We start from the raw sequence: 18,325 nt of genomic DNA on the forward strand, positions 1-18,325 counted from the left end.
AACGAAATCTGACCCTCGCACTAACATATGCAAGCAAAGGGTGCAAGGTAAATGTTTCAAAGTTCAACTCAACAGAAATGTGCAAAAGAAAACGGAACTTCAGCCAAAACAATCCTTGTGTCAAAGCGTTGTTTCCCTTCCCCTGTAATATTTCATTTAAACTGTTCACAATGTCCTGTGTCAAGGCCAGTCTCTTAAGGGCAATACAGATGTATTTGACCTAATACTCTCCTCAGGATGGCAAAACAAATATCCGTTCCACAACACTGGTTGGAATATAGCATAGGAAAATCTTTTCCTACTTTTCAGAATGGTTTAACAAATATCCTTTATCCAATAGTGATTAAGGTATGGCAAAGGCAAATCTTTTCAAAGTCTCTCGTTGACACAATGTTCAATTGAAACAACAACTTAATATGACAAAGTTTTTCTTAAACACACCAGTTCAAAGTGGGTTTACTGGCACGTTCTCCTGCCAGGAAACATCTCACCTGAATACTCTTTATATCGTGGTGTACTCTCCTGCCAGGTTCTCTTTCCAAAAAGGTTCACTACCTGATGTCATGATCGGGTCTCTCTACAAAACTCACATTCCTCTCAAGTATCACACAATTATACTTCAATAGCACAATTTTGTTGACTTCAATTGTTATTTGTACCAATTTCCCCCACACTGGCATCCCATATATGAGGGTTTGTTCAAGCTCTGTCAACCTTTCTTTCAATCTCCATTGGCAATGCTTGTTCCAGTTTTCCCACCCCAAATGACATCACATGTCAGGAGAATTGTAAACCTCTTGCCTCTTTGTTTCTCAGTGTCATTTGGCTTATGGCAATTCTGGTTTCAGGTTTCCCACAGATGACATCTCATGTTAAGAAAATTGTAGCATATTTGTCTTCTCTTTTCAGTTCTATTCAGTCGGTATTCAAAAATGATTTCCAAACACTCTTGAACGTGTTTGCATGTTCCGAGGCCACCTACGTGGCTAGGCTGACTCACAGGTTCACTGTGGGGCTGCTGCGAGAAGCTTGCACAGTCTCCTTCCCCACCAGAATCGGTGCAGCTCTGCAAGACTGTCCTCCTGGGCCCTACGGCACACTGTTAATTTCAGCTTCTTTAGAGATACTCTTCTCTGGTCCCGAACGCCACCAATCTGCTACTAGCAGACGTCTACTCTCCAAGCCTCTTCTGCATGGGATTGCCACTGCCACCAGTCTTGCTTCCTGCTCTGCAGCTTTTCTCTCCTCTCCTTCATTCCCCTTGCTGCAGGTGATCTTTGTTATGGAGAATGTTCATAGACCCCCAGCTCTTTTGCTGGACTCAGGGCTTTTACATTTTAACTCCTGAGTGAGTGTGACCCTTTTCTCATTCATGTGTTTTCCAGACTAGGATTTCCTATGTTCCTTACTGTTTTATGGAGTCTGGTAAACTCCATAGGCATCTGCCTTTGCATTGTGACACAGCACCTTTTCTGCAGTGCCACCGAGAAGTCTCTTGGACTTCTTAACTACATTTTCTTGGGTGAACTACTGTTCCCATGTATAGTAAGATGACCCCCGTCTTACTGTACTTTATGGGTCCAACACACACCACCCTGTGTGGAGTGCTCGGGGGCTACATAGTAACTCGTTTAACCCATTCCTCAAGTAACATTTTGATACACTGACTTGAATGGCTGGTGGCAGAGGTTTCTTATTTACTACCTAGTGACATGTATCTGCAGGCTGACACCTCAGCTGCAGTAATGCACCAAGGATGACTATTTTCTCAAAATAGCCCCGGTCTGCTTTTTTCACCATTTCTTGTTGGTTAGTTTCTTTTGGGCTTTTACTCCGTTTGCATCAGGTTTGAGTCCTTTGTGTGTTTTGCCTTTGGTGAGCTTCAGCCCTGAAACCCACCCAGGCTCCAGTGTGTCTGGAAAGGCAGGAAGTGAGGGAGGGTACTGAAACTTCCCTGCCCTTTGCCTCTAGGTGTGCCTGAGTGAAACCAGTTCCAATTGGCCGGCTGGCTGTCCTGGAGGACAGCCACCCTGCTGTGTGATTGACAGCCTAGGGCTGTGAATGAATGGGAACTTGCATAAAAAAGCGAGGTTTTTAGAACTAAGAGCAGAGTCGACCACTGGAGGACAACATCTGAAACAGATAAGACGCCAGCAGAACCCACCTGGACCGCGAAGTGCCCAGTGAAGCCATGCAGCTGTGCTGACCCCGTTGTGGAATAGAGGCACAGCATTGGTGGTTTCAGTCCTCTTTCTATATACATGCATTCTTTGAGCTGAGACCACGCCCCCGGAAGAGTCCCCCGGAAGAGTAAACAGTGCATTTACTCGGCGTCTTCGTACCGACGCTTAGCTTCCAGCCCGGCGGTTACTTGACGATACTCGGAGGGATCTTTAGAACCAAGTATCCTGCTGCAAATCTTTTTATGTACAATTAGTTTGTATCTGTCAGAGCCTCTAAAACATCTGCGTCTGTCGTTTCAGCCACGACGCGACCCTCTGCATTTCTTGCTTACACGGTGCAATGGAACCCGATAAACAACTTGGTTCCCTGCTTTTTCCGGCGTTTAATTTACACAACACGCTTCTTGCAAATAAGTACAGGTTAGTTTCAGCGCACCCTATACGAGCCTTGCTCGTATCTGTAACTTATGGTAGTTTGTGAATTAATGTTCGAATTGCTTGGTTCTCTACAGATGTGCCTTCACATTTGAGAGCGGACAGCACCCATTCTGTTACTTTGTCGCAACACACTGATTGCGACGCGATTCCCCTGCAGGCACTCTTTATGCCGCCTGAGGTATGTTTTTGTTTTACACCCATGGAGTTGTTGGGAGTTATCCCCTTTCTATTGGGATGCCATGCCGTTCTTTCATAACACCTGTTTGCCTATATCGTTTCCTTTTTTGGCTTTGCTTGGTATTTTGTGCATGGCACTGAAGACATGATTGTGACTTCTGCTCACTATAATCTCCTTCTAAATGGCACATTTTTTTCACTTATTCACGGGGGATTCTTGTAATATTCGGGTTACCTTGTATGCTAATACCTATATGGGGCCACCGTATGCCAGCTATAGGGGGGCACAGGCCTGATGTTTCTTACCATACACTGGTTTTTATCTTTCCCGATCTCCTACTTTAGAAAGACTTGCAGCATTTCTACATGTCCTTTGTGATTACCATATTGGTGGACATTGCATTTCATTGCTTTTATAGGGGTTGAACTTGAAGATCTTAGTACCTGAGGAAGGTGGTCTCCATCTATTACCATACCACCGAAACGCCACCCAGTCCCACGCTACGACCACAGGTGCTTCTGCTCCTGCTTTAAGTCTTCGTGGCTATACACGCTTATTAGCGGAAGGCGTAGTACACCATTTTCAGCCTGTGATATAACCTTCGAGGCCTTTTGTACACTATTTCAGTCCGTGACATTATCTTTGATTTTGTTGTCAAACTAAAGCAACTGTATATATCAACTTTACAAATTTCCATTTATGTGTTGTTGTTTATGTTGTTTTTTCCTGTGCCTAAATCAGGCCCAATGCACAGCCTCTATTGTCTATTTGCATAATCTTTTCATTTAAACTGTCTCATTCAATAAAGAGACCCCCTGTGAATGTGTGGATACATCGTATCCTCTAGACAGTAAGGGCTAGTCAGTGATAGTCTAACCCATATTTGCCAAATAATTTCTTTGTATTTTTTGAAAAAAATTAAACAATTTCTATTTTTTTGTTATTTCATGAATGATCACCTGTATTTATTATTGTTGAACTTTCATATGGATAAAGACCTTCAATAGAACTAATGTGTTTGTATACCATCTGATGTGGTGTTGGACTTTTACCTCCGACCTTTTTTTCATTTATGTATGATTTTGTCCCCTCCTATTCTACGATTGAAAGAATCATGTTCCATCTTGTAGTTTGAACTATATATGTTTATTTGTGTAATTCCTGTCTATATCTATAACCATCTATTCGTCAAAGTGGTTATTTTTACAGACAATAAAATAAAAAAATAATTGTTTTCATACTTTTTGTACCTACTCTTTTGTTGGAGTATCATTTGATTGGTGAGATACCTAAAATATATATGAATAATTACATGTTTTGTTCAGCTTAAGCTACCAGTTGAATAAGCACTGATAGCTTTCTAAATAATACCATAACTTCAGTTTGTTCAGGAACACCCTTGTGTTTTAGGCCCGTTGTGGAATTGACAGGGAAGACCCGTAAAGGACGACTTCCTCTCTTAGGCTGGTGGGACCAACTAGCCTCGAGAAACTATTTTGGCACATCCACCAACTGATTTTGCAGAAGCCCAATACCTAGGGTACATAGACCACCTGTGAGTGTCTGGTCGTCCGAATCTGGCCAGATCTTTGTGGGCATCCAGAGGACCCTAGAGAGGCAAGAAACCAACGTCCAGAGTTCCCCCACCAGAGTCCAGGACCGAGGAATCAAGGAACTCCTAACCATAGCTTTTCGTTTTACTTTTGCGCTGAGAAAATGTGCCAAAACCACAAAGAGCCGCTGAATAGATGGCAATTCATTGCTGCAAAGTCCCTCTATCGAGTGCTGCCGCAGGAGCCCGCCAGACGTTCTCCCTTTCGTCTCCACGACCTAACAAGGGTCTACTGCATTGCATCGTGAAGGCATCCAGCTGGTACAACTTCATTTTAAAAAAGGTACTGTGGGGTTCGGGGTACATTATCCTTTTGCCATTTGGGGTGCTTCCCATCTTTGGGAGAGCGATTTAACCCTACACTAAGTTGGCCTCAACTTACCTGCATTGGCCTTACAGCTTGTGATTTCTCTCTTGAACACTGACTATTAAGAACATATTCTAAGAAGAGCATCAGAACTTCGATTTTGCCCACTGACATTGGCTGTTGGCTTTGGCAGTGCACTTTAATGCTAGGACTGCCTGCATCCCTTTGGGAGAATCTAACTGTTCTTACAACCCATCAGTCTGCTCTGATCTAACCCTAACCTTTCCTTCCTTGACAAACTCAATATTGCAAAGGTGATAATATATAAATGATATACTGACCTCAAATGAAGTCACCTGCGGGTGCTGGAACATGTGTAACATCAATATGAATTACTCACCTGCTTTATTGTTCACTGTTTTGGATTAAATCCTACCTTGGGATTAATGTTACAGCTAATTACTGGTTTTTAAAGAATGCTTTAAATATCTGTATAAATAAATAATATTTATATAACTTTACGTGTTTAAGTGTTTAATTGGATACTTGTATTTACTGATTTAATTTTACAGCTCGACAGCTCACACTAATAAAGTTACTCACCGTAGTGACTACCTTACTCCTAGTCCATAGTCCCCTTTCCTCCATACTTATGGGACATTCCGTCCTGTGTGACGGGACCGGAGCACTTTTGTAAAAAGCATCACATTTTTCAAAAAGGTGTCCTACTTCTCTGTTTACGTGGGGTACCGCACGTGGCCGAAACCACGCCCTCCTTAGCTCTGCCCAGCCCATCAGTCCTTTTCTATTGCCAGATCTGAGACCTTTAAGCAATAACAGAGGAAACTTATTAGAGGGGATGGCGGGCGTATGGACGAAAGGGACTATGGACTAGGAGTAAGGTAGTCACTACGGTGAATAACTATTATACTCCTACGTCCCGTCCCCTTTCCTCCATACATATGGGAGATTCCCAAGCACTCCTCACAGGAATTACGGGTGGATGGAAACTCCTTATTGAAACAGGTTCCTAAGCACAGCTTGACCGAACTGAGCATCACCCCCTGGAGCTCAGGTCCAGACAGTAATGTTTACAAAAAGCCGATGGGGAGGCTCACGTAGCCGCTTTCGTGATGGTCTCCCAGGGAACATTTTTGGAAGGCAACGGCAGCCGCCTTGCCCAGCACAAGATGAGCATGAATTCCCCTTGAGGCCTGAAGACGCTGAATGATATACGCCTCAGAAATACAGGCAGCAATCCATCGGGAGATGGTTGCTTTTAAGGCAGGCTTTCCTTGCAGATTTGCGAAGGTCGCAAAAAGCTGCAAAGAGTTCCTAAACTCCGATGTTCTGTCCAGATAGAACTTAAGGGCTCTTCTAACATCCAGGCAGTGCAGAACCCTTTTGGCCTCTGAGGCCAGGTCTGGAAAGAAGACAGGCAAAGAAATTGACTGATTCAAATGAAAATCAGAGACCACCTTCGGAAGAAAGGAGGGATTCGTCCGCAGGACAAACTTTTTCTTAATAAAAGTAAGGAATGGATTCTCTACCGAAAAGGCCTGAAGCTTACTTAGACGCCTTGCCGAAGTCACAGCAATCAAAAAGGACACTTTCCACGAAAGGTACTTCAAAATCGACAGTAGTCATGGGCTCAAAAGGCTTATGACAAGGTCGTACGGACCACATTCAGATCCCACCTTGGATGCAGGCTGCGAACAGGAGGGTAAAGATGTGATCGGCCCGCAATGTGTCTTTTTAATTACCAGATTCCTCAATGAAAAAGAGCACTGGTCAGTGGACAGCTAAGCGGCAACAGCTGACAAAAAGTCCTGCAAGACAAGACATGAATGCCAGATTCTGCCAGATGTGAGACAAAAGACAGGACCATGTTGATAGCAGCCTCCCTGGGGTCCAGCTGCCTAGCTTAACACCAGTGGCAGAACTGTAGCCATTTATTCCTATACTGAGATCTTGTCAAAGGTTTCCTGGCCGCCTGAATAATGCGCATGTTATCCGCGGACAAATTGAAACGCTCTAAGGATCTGAACTCCGGTACCAGGCTGTCAAGCTGAACGATTGTGTGGCGGGATGCCACAACTGCTGATCGCTCTGGTGAAGCAGATCGGGAACCAGCGGAAGCTTGAGCGGCGGGCACACCGATAGATGCTAAAGCTCTGAAAACCAAAACCTGGCCGGCTACCAAGGGGCTATGAACAGGAGGGAGCAATTCACTGTGTTCCTTAGTTTGCAAAGCGCCTGATGGATCAGAGGAAGGGGCGGAAAAGCGTAAGCCCTCATGGAATCTCGAGAGCATCTCCCAAAGAGGAGGCTCCGAGCCCATTCCTCGAGGCATACAGAGGAAGCTTCCTGTTGGTTGATGTCGCAAAGAGGTCCACTTCTGGAGTGATCCAACAGTGAAAAATATACAAGAGGATCTTTGTGTTCAGTTCCCACTCGTAACTGACCAGTGCTCGTTGGCTGAGGGCATCTGCAGTGACATTCAGCTGGGCCGGGATGTGTACTGCTACCAGCCAGATACCATGCTGAATGGCCCATTCCCAAATCTGAATGGCAAGATCCACAAGAGAAGACCACCTGGTACCCCCGTTTGTTGATATAAAACAGGACACCGCATTGTATGTGCGGACATGAATCACCTTGTTGACAATGCCTGGTTTGAACACTTTCAGCGCCAGGAATATCGCCAGGAGCTCCAGATAATTTATATGAAGCCGTCTGTCCTGTGGCGATCAAAGATCGAAAACCTGAAGATGATCCAACGTCATACCCCAACCGAGAAGGGGGGAATCCATCATGACAGTGAATAGTGGGCAAGGGTCCTGGAAAGGAGCACCCACCGACAGATTGCCGAGAGACTACCACCACACGAGGTCCGTCCTCATGAAAGGGTGAACCAGTATCATTTTGGAATCTGGATCCACTGCTTGAAACCATGAGCTCCGAAGACCCATCTGCATCAGCCTCATCTTGAGACGAGCAAGAGGAAGAGCCAGCACGCACGAAGCCATGAGGCCCAGAAGCCTCTGGAACGACCAGGCCGACATGCTCTCCGACTGCATAAACACCTGACACGTGGCCAACTGTTCCGCCATCCTGTCCCCAGTCAGGTACACTCTGCAATTGATTGTGTTCCAACGAAAACCCAGGAAAATCAAGTCCTGAGAGACGGTCATGGAGGATTTCCGCCAGTTCACCGACATCCCAAAGTGGAACAGGAGCTGGAGGAGAAGGTTGCTCGAGGCCTTCAGTGGACAAGGACTGAGCAGTAGCTAGTCTAAATACGGATACACATGGATACCCTGTAGCCGAAGAAAAGCTGTGATGACCGACATCTTCGTAAAGACACGCGGTGCCGAGCTGAGACCAAACAGGAGCACACAAAACTGGAAATGCTTCCCACCCACCCCCCCATGGAAAACCGCAGGTATTTCCGATGCGGCCTCCAAATGAGGATATGCATATATGCATCCTGAAGGTCCACCATACTGAACCAATAGCCCTTCTGTAAAGAGGACTTTATCTGACCGGGCGTGATCATCTTGAATTTCTCTTGGGGAATAGAAAGGTCTAGGATGGTTGGGTTTGAGCACCGTAAAGAGATGGGAGTAGAATTCCTTCCCTTGCTCCCCCAGGGGAACGGGTCCCACCGCCTTGAGATCCAGAAGCTTCTGGACTTCGGCTCTGAGGGAGGGCATCCCCAACTGCTGGAAGGGAGGATTGATGGGTGGGGTAGGGGGAAGGCGGCAAGCGGAAGCCCGCCCGAGCAATGGACAAGACCCAGCGATCCTCGGTGATGGTCTGCCACGCCTCCCAGTGAGACGCAACGCGTCCTCCCACCGGTGTCTCGTGGGAGCACCGAAAAACATCATTTAGCGGACTTCTCGGCGGAGAGACCGCTTGATCCTGAAGAGGAGGCAGAGGACAGAGAAAAATCAGCCTCGCTGCCATTTCTGACGAGAGTTCCCAGATGGAGGATCGACCCTACGTGTCCTCCGATCCAGAAACCCTCGAAAACCAGAAGAGGACTGAGGCTGAGATGACATTCTTTGGGCTTTGAACAGCGGCTTCACCAACACGGACAGGGACTTGGCTGTCTGAGTGCTGTCCTTTCTTGGTCAACGCCACATCCGTTGAAGAATGGAACAGTTCTTTGCCGTCAAAAGGCATCTCCAGAACCTTATTCTGAACGTCCTTAGAAAACTTTGTGGCATGAAGCCAAGCCTGATGAGGTGTCAACACCAAGCATGAGGGCCCCCGAGCCGAGATGTCAACATGATGAGCCGTGGCCTTGAGTACATCCTGCGCCAGAACTCTGGCATCCGACAAGCCACCCTTAAAATCATCCAGCTTGTCCACGGGAATGAACTCCTCAAATTCAGATAGACCTTTCCACATTTTCGTATTTGCCACAGTGTTCGCTTGGCGCAACTGCAGGGCCGAATTAGAGGGCAGGGTTACGGCCACGTGCGGTACCTGTGTAAAAAGAGAAGGACACATTTTTGAAAAATGTGATGCTTTTTACAAAAGTGCTCCGGTCCCGTCCCACAGGACGGAATGTCCCATAAGTATGGAGGAAAGGGGACGGGACGTAGGAGTATACCCCCCCGATAACCCTGGCTGCTCAGTCACGCTACAAACCTGTGTAGTTCAGGCCTATATTTAAAGGTGTGTTACCTTATACCAAGAGAAGTCTTGCGTAGTCCCACACCAGTTGGACTGCACTAATTCTTACCTAACAATCTTTGGGTTTAATTGTCCCGCGCAGCCGATTAGGGCCTTGACAACTAGACTGCACATTATTCTTAGTATCACATTACCTCCACATGGACTCCTTGCTCTCTTCCTCGCAGTCCCAGAGGCTTTCTGGTAATAAAGTTTCAAATGATTTTAAGTTACATTGCTGAACAGTTGCATTTAAATTACCATCACCATAAACATCAGATGTTCCATATGGTCTAGGCTTACCATGTATACATGAAGACTGAAAAGGGTTTTGTTTAAACCATGTGGCTTTGAGAGTTTTGTAATAACATGGTTCTGAATACTGACAACATGCCATTAAAAACTCTGGAATTAAGGGATATTCCTCACATGAAAGAGAAGTATATTGCTTCTCTCCTGTTAGTCACCAGTCAGCCCCACCCACCCCCTCTACCCCCGACAGCCATTTCTTCCTATGTGATCCACCCTCAGAATAGCACTCCCAGGGTCTGGATCAGGTATCGGCGGCCTTCCCCTGGATACATTCGATATATGGGAGGAGACTTTAGGCTGGGGATCAGTGAAGACTCTGCAGGATTCACCACACTGCGTTTACAGTTGCGGTAACGCACAGAAGGATCACCATTGAACCAAAATGGGAACTATTCTTTTTTAACCATTTCTTGTGTGCTTAATCTTTCTTGGTCCTTTTGCCCTATTGGGTCGAGGCAGTGCTGGTTTGACATTTGTCTTTAGTGGGAATCCTTTGTAAAGCCTGCCGTGGGAGGAGTCTGAAACACTGCAGTCCTTTGTCTTCTGGCATGCCTGCTTGGAACCAGTTGTAACTGGGGGGTGGGTGGCTGTCCTTTTAGTTTAAATGTAGCATGAGTTACGATTGGCTGGGTTCCAGGATAACTGGTTTGGCTCCTGAGGCTGAAGAAAAGTAGACCACTGGAGCTGAATCTGATGAGGAAGAATAGAAGATGCATGTAGCTACCCTCCAGCGACCACAGAGGCCTGCTGATTGTCAGATGCTGTGCTAACCCTTTATTTCATGTGAAAAAGGAGACCTGAAGAGGATGTCTCATTCCCTAGGACTAGTGAGACCAATCAGTTTTAAGACCACAAGCATTTCAAGCCAAACCCCTAAAAGCTGTGAACTTCCTGGGTTACAAACCGCCAATACCCTGGGGCCTCAAGCCCGAGTGTCGCGCATAGTTTTTCGAAGAACAAATCTAAAACTTTGGTGGACTCCCTCGAGAGGCAAGATTCCACTGCTTGCAGTCTCCTCATCAGAGTGCTGGACCGAGAAAGCGAGGCGAATCATTCCGACAGCCATTCTTCATCTGGTGTCTTGAAAAGGGCAACAAAACCACAAAGCAGTGAGAAGCAGCCAAGATTACTTTGCAGGGAGCCGTTCCACTCGACTGCTGTTGCAAAATCCCTTTGTGTCCTTTCATCTGAAGGCCAAGAATCAAGTGACCAGGTCTGCTCCATCATGAGGGCTTGCGCCTGCATCTTCTTCACTGCTCAGGTACTGTGAGATTCGAGGTAATACTCGCCCAGAGTCGTTCTGTCGCTCCAGTGTGGCTATGGTGTCGATTCGTACGTTTGGGAGTTCGCCCATACACACTCACCCAGGGCTAACACTGGAACGCATTCAAGGAGCCTTCTACAAGTCCCTGAACCCTTTTACCAACTATAGAGTATTGTGCTTACTTATCAAAGAAATCCTCTGGAACTCTGACTTTCCTACAGTTTGTGCCTTATCCTGTTCTGCCTACAGCTGGCCACTGAGCCACCAGTGTCCCCTTTGTGCCTCTGAGAACATGCATGTCTAGATTACGGAAGGACTGCTAAAGCATAAGGCCTTTGTGGAGGAACTCTTACAAGTACTTAATTGCTAATGTTTGTAGTATAAATGTATTATTCCTGAAACCAAATATGTTACATAGTTTACTACAAAGTGGTTTTACTTACCTTGAATTGCATGCTGCTATTCTAAAAGTCTTTTATACTGTGCTTTACTTGCCAGAAGTATTGTATTGGTTTTTATCCTCCGTTTAATGTTTATGATAGTACTTTCTAAATAATTCTCTTTGCCTGTGTAAACATAAAATCAACCATTATTTTTACATAGGTTTATAAGTGTTTCCTTGGACCATATGTATGCTACAAGTTATTTGTACCTGGCAGCAGTCCCCTCTCCCTCCTAAGAAGATCCTGGCAGCTCTGCCATTACTACTTACCTTGAGTGGTACAGGCCTTACTAGAAGTTGGAGCTCTGTATTGCCAAGAAGAGAGTCGTATAAAGTCCTAATAGGGGGATTTTAGAAAAAATTCCTAATAAGTACTTTTAATAGACCATTATAATTTTGCTGTTCAACTAAAAGGTGTCCTCTTCAAAATCGTGTGATGCACCCCAGTGAAACAGGTATGATTTTGAAGGATGCACTATATGAGTTCACATAATTTCAGGTTTGGGCCATAGGTCTCAGGCGAGCTTTATTAACATATATTCAAGTGCATTAACAGCTGCTATCATGTATTGGTTGCACACATGAATTATTCATTTACATGTGATAATTGCCTATTTACACACATCAGTGGATTGTATATGTTTATAAAACGTTTGATGTTTGTTGCATTAATGTTATTTAATCTGCAGTTATTTTAATGAATGTGTTGATTTTTTGCAATAACTTTTACAATTATTCAAAACTAACCTCCCCTCTTTGTCACAGCAAATTTGTAAAGGTTTTTACTGGGTGTGTATTCTGTGCTCTACATATTAAGGACATTATATGTGGGTGCACAAACATTCATATATGTACTGGGAAGTGTCACTTAGTGATGATGTAAATATGTTTATGTTCAGGAGAATGTGTTTTTCAGATTGTAGCCCCTGCTCTCCTGTCCCTGTGCAGGGTACCTGGTGTTTGACACGATTTTGAAGACTGCAGGCTAGCAATTGTGCTGGTAAAAATAGGAAAAAAAAGGATGCAATGTACAGCTTTAAAAAAAAACCTCTCTTTAAAAAAGATAACCAAAAGATTTGTTTTAAGAAAAATAAAAGAAAGAAATTACACCCAATGATTACCTTTACTCAGATTTGGGAGCGGGAAAGGGTATTTTATGTGTGTAAGACATGTTGGTCAATGTGATATGAAAAATGTGATATGAAAATGTTTAATTGCTATCCAATTCAACAATGGATTAACTATTTAAGAACAGTGATTGAACACAAACTACTTGTATAACTGAACTACAAACATTAAACAAATGGACTTCAATTGTTTACAAAACCACGCTACAGAATGTTTTAAATTAAAATGGGATAAGACTGTCCTACCCATTGACAGTAACCCCTCATGAGGGTTACCCTCATAAGTGTTACATTAAACCAAGTCTCCTTCGACATCAATTTACAAGACGAATTTTAATTATATTTACTAATCAAATGTTTCCATGAAAGTTATTTTTAAGGACAAAGTTTTGTAACCATTTATTAATTGTTTGCTTACTGAAATCCTAAGAGCTTCACAAAATCACTATGTGTATAAAGAAATGGATGGTCTACTGTAATAAACAGGAAAATGGCCTAAGACTGCTCAGAATAAACCCACGTTTTGGACTCTTACACTTTGGTACAACTAGACAAGTACATAAGAAAACAGATGTACTAGTCAAAGACTGGACTAAAAGTGAATGAATATTTTGTGGATTTGTTTTTTGTGAAGTGACAATTACTATGCACTCAACCAAGGGAACAGATTTTCAGTAAGTACACCTTACAGCATCACAGGAAGGTCAGAAGATGTTGCCTTGGTTTTCCCCTGTGCAAGCTCTAATCATGCTCAAGCTTGAACAGGGTGTGCCAATTGATCCTTAGGGGCCTTCAGCTCATGACCACTAAATTGGGCGGTAGTCACATAACACACAACAGAGCCATCTGGTGCGGGTTCTAACCTCCATTAAGCAACTGTCATTTCTAGGCGCAACAATGTCTTGTGTTGCATAACCTGGTTTGTGTGCTGTAACCAATTCCCAGGTCTCCTCGGATATTACCTTTAATTGAGACTTATGCCAATCGATGTCCCCAGCTATAGATGCCAGACCGACACGATTTCCACTCATTGTTAAAAAAAAAAACTGTTTGTGATTGGGTCAGAATTGAACACAGTCACTGATGTTATAATTGAAGAGATCTGTGCTTTTGGTCCTTTAGAATAGCCTAAAATGGAACATTTACTTAAGACGATAGTCAGCAGCCCAAACAATCCACTGTAATTAAAAAGTTGCTTTGGGGCAACCAACAGCAGATCAATGTTTGTCATGTGGCTCCTAGGAATTTAAAGGTCATTGTCAGCATAAGACTCTGCTTTCTCACATTGAGTATGAAGTCCAAATGGTTTAAGAGTTGCACTGAGGCATGGTCATGCTCTTTGCAGTAGGTAGCAACGTTATTAGCCAATCATCCAGGTATGGTTATGTCCAAGATGTGCAGCCAAGAAGACCTTTCTAAAACACATTGAGGATGTTAGGGAGAACTGAGGTAATCTGAGCGGATAATCAACAGCAACCTTGACTTTTAGTTACTCAGTGGCGTATTAAAATAAGAAATTTAACATCTTTCATATCTACTATGTACAGTGCCCTTTGTGGCAAGGTGGGAACTTCTTGTAGGATCATCATTGTGAACTTTTTAATTCTCATGATTCTGAGGTGCTTAAGTACATTGACTATACAACATTTTTATTCCTCTCTTGGTACGTCAGACAAGGTGCCCATTGTCCAAGAGATGACCTTATTTGGTCGGTTTGGCTTTGGTGGCATGTTGTACGATTTCCTGTGGAAACCGTTTGAACTGTCTTTAATGCATTAGTCTGAAGCAACATCCTGGCATGCGCATGGTCACAACGCAGTCACTCTAGGGGAGTGTGTTGCCCTGAAAGGGCCTCACCAACAACTGCTCTGATTGCTCTCTGGTTGGATGAAACTGCTCCTGTCAGTTCTGCTGGCAGAATCACTGCCATGCCTGTGCTGGGGTGTAAAGGGACTGACAATGCAGGGGATGACGGCCCTCTAACCCACTGGTGCATCTCTTCTTTGAAGAGGCTTTTTGAACTTTGCCATCTCGGTTTCCTTTTATTTCTTCACAGCCTCATTCACTTTTCAACCAAACACCACATTTTCCCCATCAAATGGAATGTTAATTATGTTTGCCTGCATCTTAGAGCAGAAGCCAGCCGCTCCAAGCCGAGTGTATCGCTTCACAACTAAGCCAGTGATTGCCATTCTTCCTGCCTTTTTACCAGAAGCATTCCAACTTCTCATTCTAATGGTGTTGCATGCAATTGGATTTTCCCATACAAAAGACTGAGCCAATGCCCTTGATTTCTCGGTTCGCTTTTCAAAGATTACTGCATTCCTCCCATTTTATACAGCGCCATCAATGAAGCGGCCTGCACAAAGCATGCGTTATACACAGCTTTGGTAGCATCTTTCTATACATGCCACAAACGCTGCTGCCATCCTCATCGAGAAGAGCAGCCTGAGACGTGGCAGCTGAAGTACAACATTTTCCTCTGGCTGTAGCAATGGTCATAGTCACCTTTGGGTAGCTGTTAGGGCGATGTATCATTTTTATGCTTCATTCCCTCTCCTAGTGAGACCCCCAGCACTTTTTGCTGGACCTCTGGATATTTTTCTTTCTTTCCTGAATGAGTGGAGCCTTTTTCCACTCATTCATTCTTATTTGCTCTGACCTTTGGAACTCTTGTTCTCTGTTTTACCTTTACTATGGAGTCTACTTTCCTCCATATCTTTTAAGGCATCTGTGTTTTACTTTTGCAGCAGAGCTCCTTATGGGCAGTGTTGCTGGGAAACCTTTGGGTTCTCCTTTGAGACTCTTTTCTTATCCTTACTAACTACAGTTCTTCGGGATAGAGGCATAATTCGTATCCCTCCTAAAACTTTATACTATGAGAGATTGGCACACAGCACCTTCTGTGGAGTGCCAAGGGGATACCTAGTAATCCCCTGCTCTCTGGTCCTGTGACTTTAGTCCCAGAGACAACCCTATAGTAATGGCTGGTGGCAGTGGACGTGTTCTACCAACCATTGTGCTATTTTCTTTACCGCAGACTGTATTCACAGTCTCGGTTGTGCACAATAGGGTCACCTATGTTCTAACATTGTGGCTCATTTCTGTTTTCCCCATTTCCATTGTGGTTATCATTTGATAACCCTCCTGCCATTATGGGAGGGGGAGGTGTGCGTTTTGCCGTTGCCAGGAATCCTTGGGTATCCCTGCCTATGCTCCAGAGTGCCTGGGCAGGAAGGAAGTGGGGGAGGAGTTTTTCACTCACCTGCCTTTTGTCTGCCCGAGTGCCTGAATGGAAACAGTGCCCACTGGAGGGCTGGCTGTCCTGATTGGACAGCCACCCGCCCATTTCTCTAAACTGCTGAGAGAGATTGCAGAAGAGTGTGTGCTGAAACTGAGTAAAGGATGATGTTCCTGAGGTGAAAGGTAACTCGACCACTGGAAACTGAAGTAACCGAAGACGACGACCAGAGATGCCTGCAGAGCATTTGCATCACCGTGAAGCGACCACTGCTGTCCTGACCCCGATTTCTACTCGGCAGAGGAGCTGCCTTTCCAGAACTGCAGACTACGACTACCAGGAAACTTCCAGCCCATTTTAAGTGCAACATCTTCGAGAGGCTGAATCCATCCAAGTCTTTGCTGAGCTCCAGGTGAATCTCCAGAGACACGATCCAAGCACCCTCACAGGAGTGGAGGATTCTGGGATCGACAGGGCGGATACCGTCCTTTGTTGGTGCTGAGTAAAAGGCGCGACAACCGCAGATGATCGAAGAAATCCGTGCCAAGAGTCCTCTCTCGAGACTTCTGGTGAGACATCCCATTCAGAGTCCTTCCTTTCATCACCAGACCGAGGAATCAGGAGACTGGGTCAGTCACTGCTGCACAGAGGAGAATACACCTACGAGCTTTTCTTCTAAACTAAGGTACTCTGGGGTGAAAGGTATTGCTTACCTTGAACCGAGAAGTTGCTCCAGAATGTTGGTGTGTTGAGGTGTCCACTCTTACCTCTGACCCAAGCTGCCGGCGGGTATCCCCCCTTCAGTGAGTCTTTGCATTGTCTCCGCCATGGTTTTAGCTCTTCAAGTATCTTTCCCTAGAGAATAAAAGTATCCTAAAGGAACTTTTGCTGTTCTGCTGCTTCTTAAGACTTTGAATCCACTCCAAACTGACTTTTGCATATAGTTAGGGTTTGGACTTTAAAAGCATTAGTTTGCCAGGAAATTGTCTCTGGAACGTTAAACTCTGCTACTGTATGACTAACCAACCCTTTTCCTTCCTAAAAAAGGTTTTGCTAACTAAATACAATTGCCATATATCTTTGTCTTAAAGTAAGTGTGCAGTCGTACTGATAATACAGTAGAACGGTCAGTGTCAAAATAACAATTGTACAGCAAGCAACTAACACTGAAGCAGTGGTCTTTGAAAAGTATTTAAGTATTCCTTCTAAGTGTGTTGGTTAATTGAACCAAGAATATTTGACTTCCTGTGTAAATATAATAAATTATATATTTTAATACAAATTCATCGGTGTGTTTCTTTGGATAACTGTACAAACTGGGTTCAGTATACTTGCCTACAGTTCACATCCTCCTCCTGAAAATAGGTTTGACTGCTCTGCCACCCTACCAAGTTGTAGTACGGACTTATACTAAGAGTTGGGGACCTTTATGCCAAGGAATAGTTTTATGAAGTCTTGCCTCAAGTGGACTTTAGGAAAACTACCCTAACAATAGCCACAGCTAAAGAGGGGTCTATGTGGTGGCCGGCACATTTTTTGCAAAAAGGATATTGATCAAGAATCCACAGGTATACAACAAATGCATGCCAAAAGAAGTACGTTGTAATTATAGAAGGCGAGTTCTGTGAGCCACTGGAGCATTTCATGAAAGTGTCATGCACCAGCCCTGGAGAATCGCTAGTCGTTGGAAGTACTACTAAGATGGCGGCCTGTTCCATTCTGTTGGTCTAGTCTATTCCAAGATGGCCGACGTACTCTATAAACTAGCGGCCATAGCAACGCTCTGCGCGTTGTATCGTTCCCGTTACGTGCCCAGCTAGTCGCTCTCAGCATCTAGTTATTTCATCTTACCTTTGCTTTCAAGTCCGTTACTTACCCTCCTATGCTTACTTACCTCCTATTCTTTCCTTACACTGGAGGTGATTTCAGGTTTTCAGGTAAGGTGATTAGGGTCTTTGTCCTCTGTCCTTTCTTACACGACGCGCTCTATTCGGCGTCTTCCGTGTAAGTATTTTTCCTGCCTTTCTCTCTCAGCCGGCGATTCAGCGTTAGTGTTACTTCGCTGTGAGCGTATGCGACTGAGCTTACTTTTCTGTCCTTTTACTTACCTATTTCTTTTCCTCTTTCTTTCTTTTTGTTGTTCCGTTCGTAACGCCTCTCCGGTGTTCCGACGGACCGAACTCGAGTCCTCTCTCAACCACAGCTCAGCCGGCACGATAGTTGAGCAAGGTGTGGATATTCATACTATGTATCCGGAGCTCGGCTACTAACAGTTATCAAGATCTCCGAGTTATTTTCGGACATTGGTATTCCACGGACACCTGATAGGGGTTTTTTGCCAGGAGGCTTTTTCCCCATTCTTTAGGGCGCGCTCCTCAGGTATTCCCTTGGTCTGTTATCAGCTAGATCACGGAGGCTACCGAAGGAGCGCGTCCCTACCTTCGACAAAAAAAAGAGAGGAAACCCACCGAAGGAGAAAAGAATAAGAAGAAGAAAGCTGTAATAAAGACGGAAGAAGTCCAGGAACAGACAGGTGAG

At 44.6% G+C, this 18,325-nt stretch overlaps 1 protein-coding gene across 3 annotated transcripts in view; it reads right to left on the reverse strand.

Moving 5' to 3' along the window:
* Positions 1 to 18,325, reverse strand: part of KLHL18 (kelch like family member 18) — a 590,797-nt gene that overhangs the window by 296,316 nt on the left and 276,156 nt on the right. The gene's annotated exons all lie outside the window — the stretch shown is intronic.

This window comes from Ambystoma mexicanum, chromosome 2p (genome assembly GCF_040938575.1).
Source record: "Ambystoma mexicanum isolate Mex_15411 chromosome 2p, UKY_AmexF1_1, whole genome shotgun sequence".
NCBI lineage: Eukaryota > Metazoa > Chordata > Amphibia > Caudata > Ambystomatidae > Ambystoma > Ambystoma mexicanum.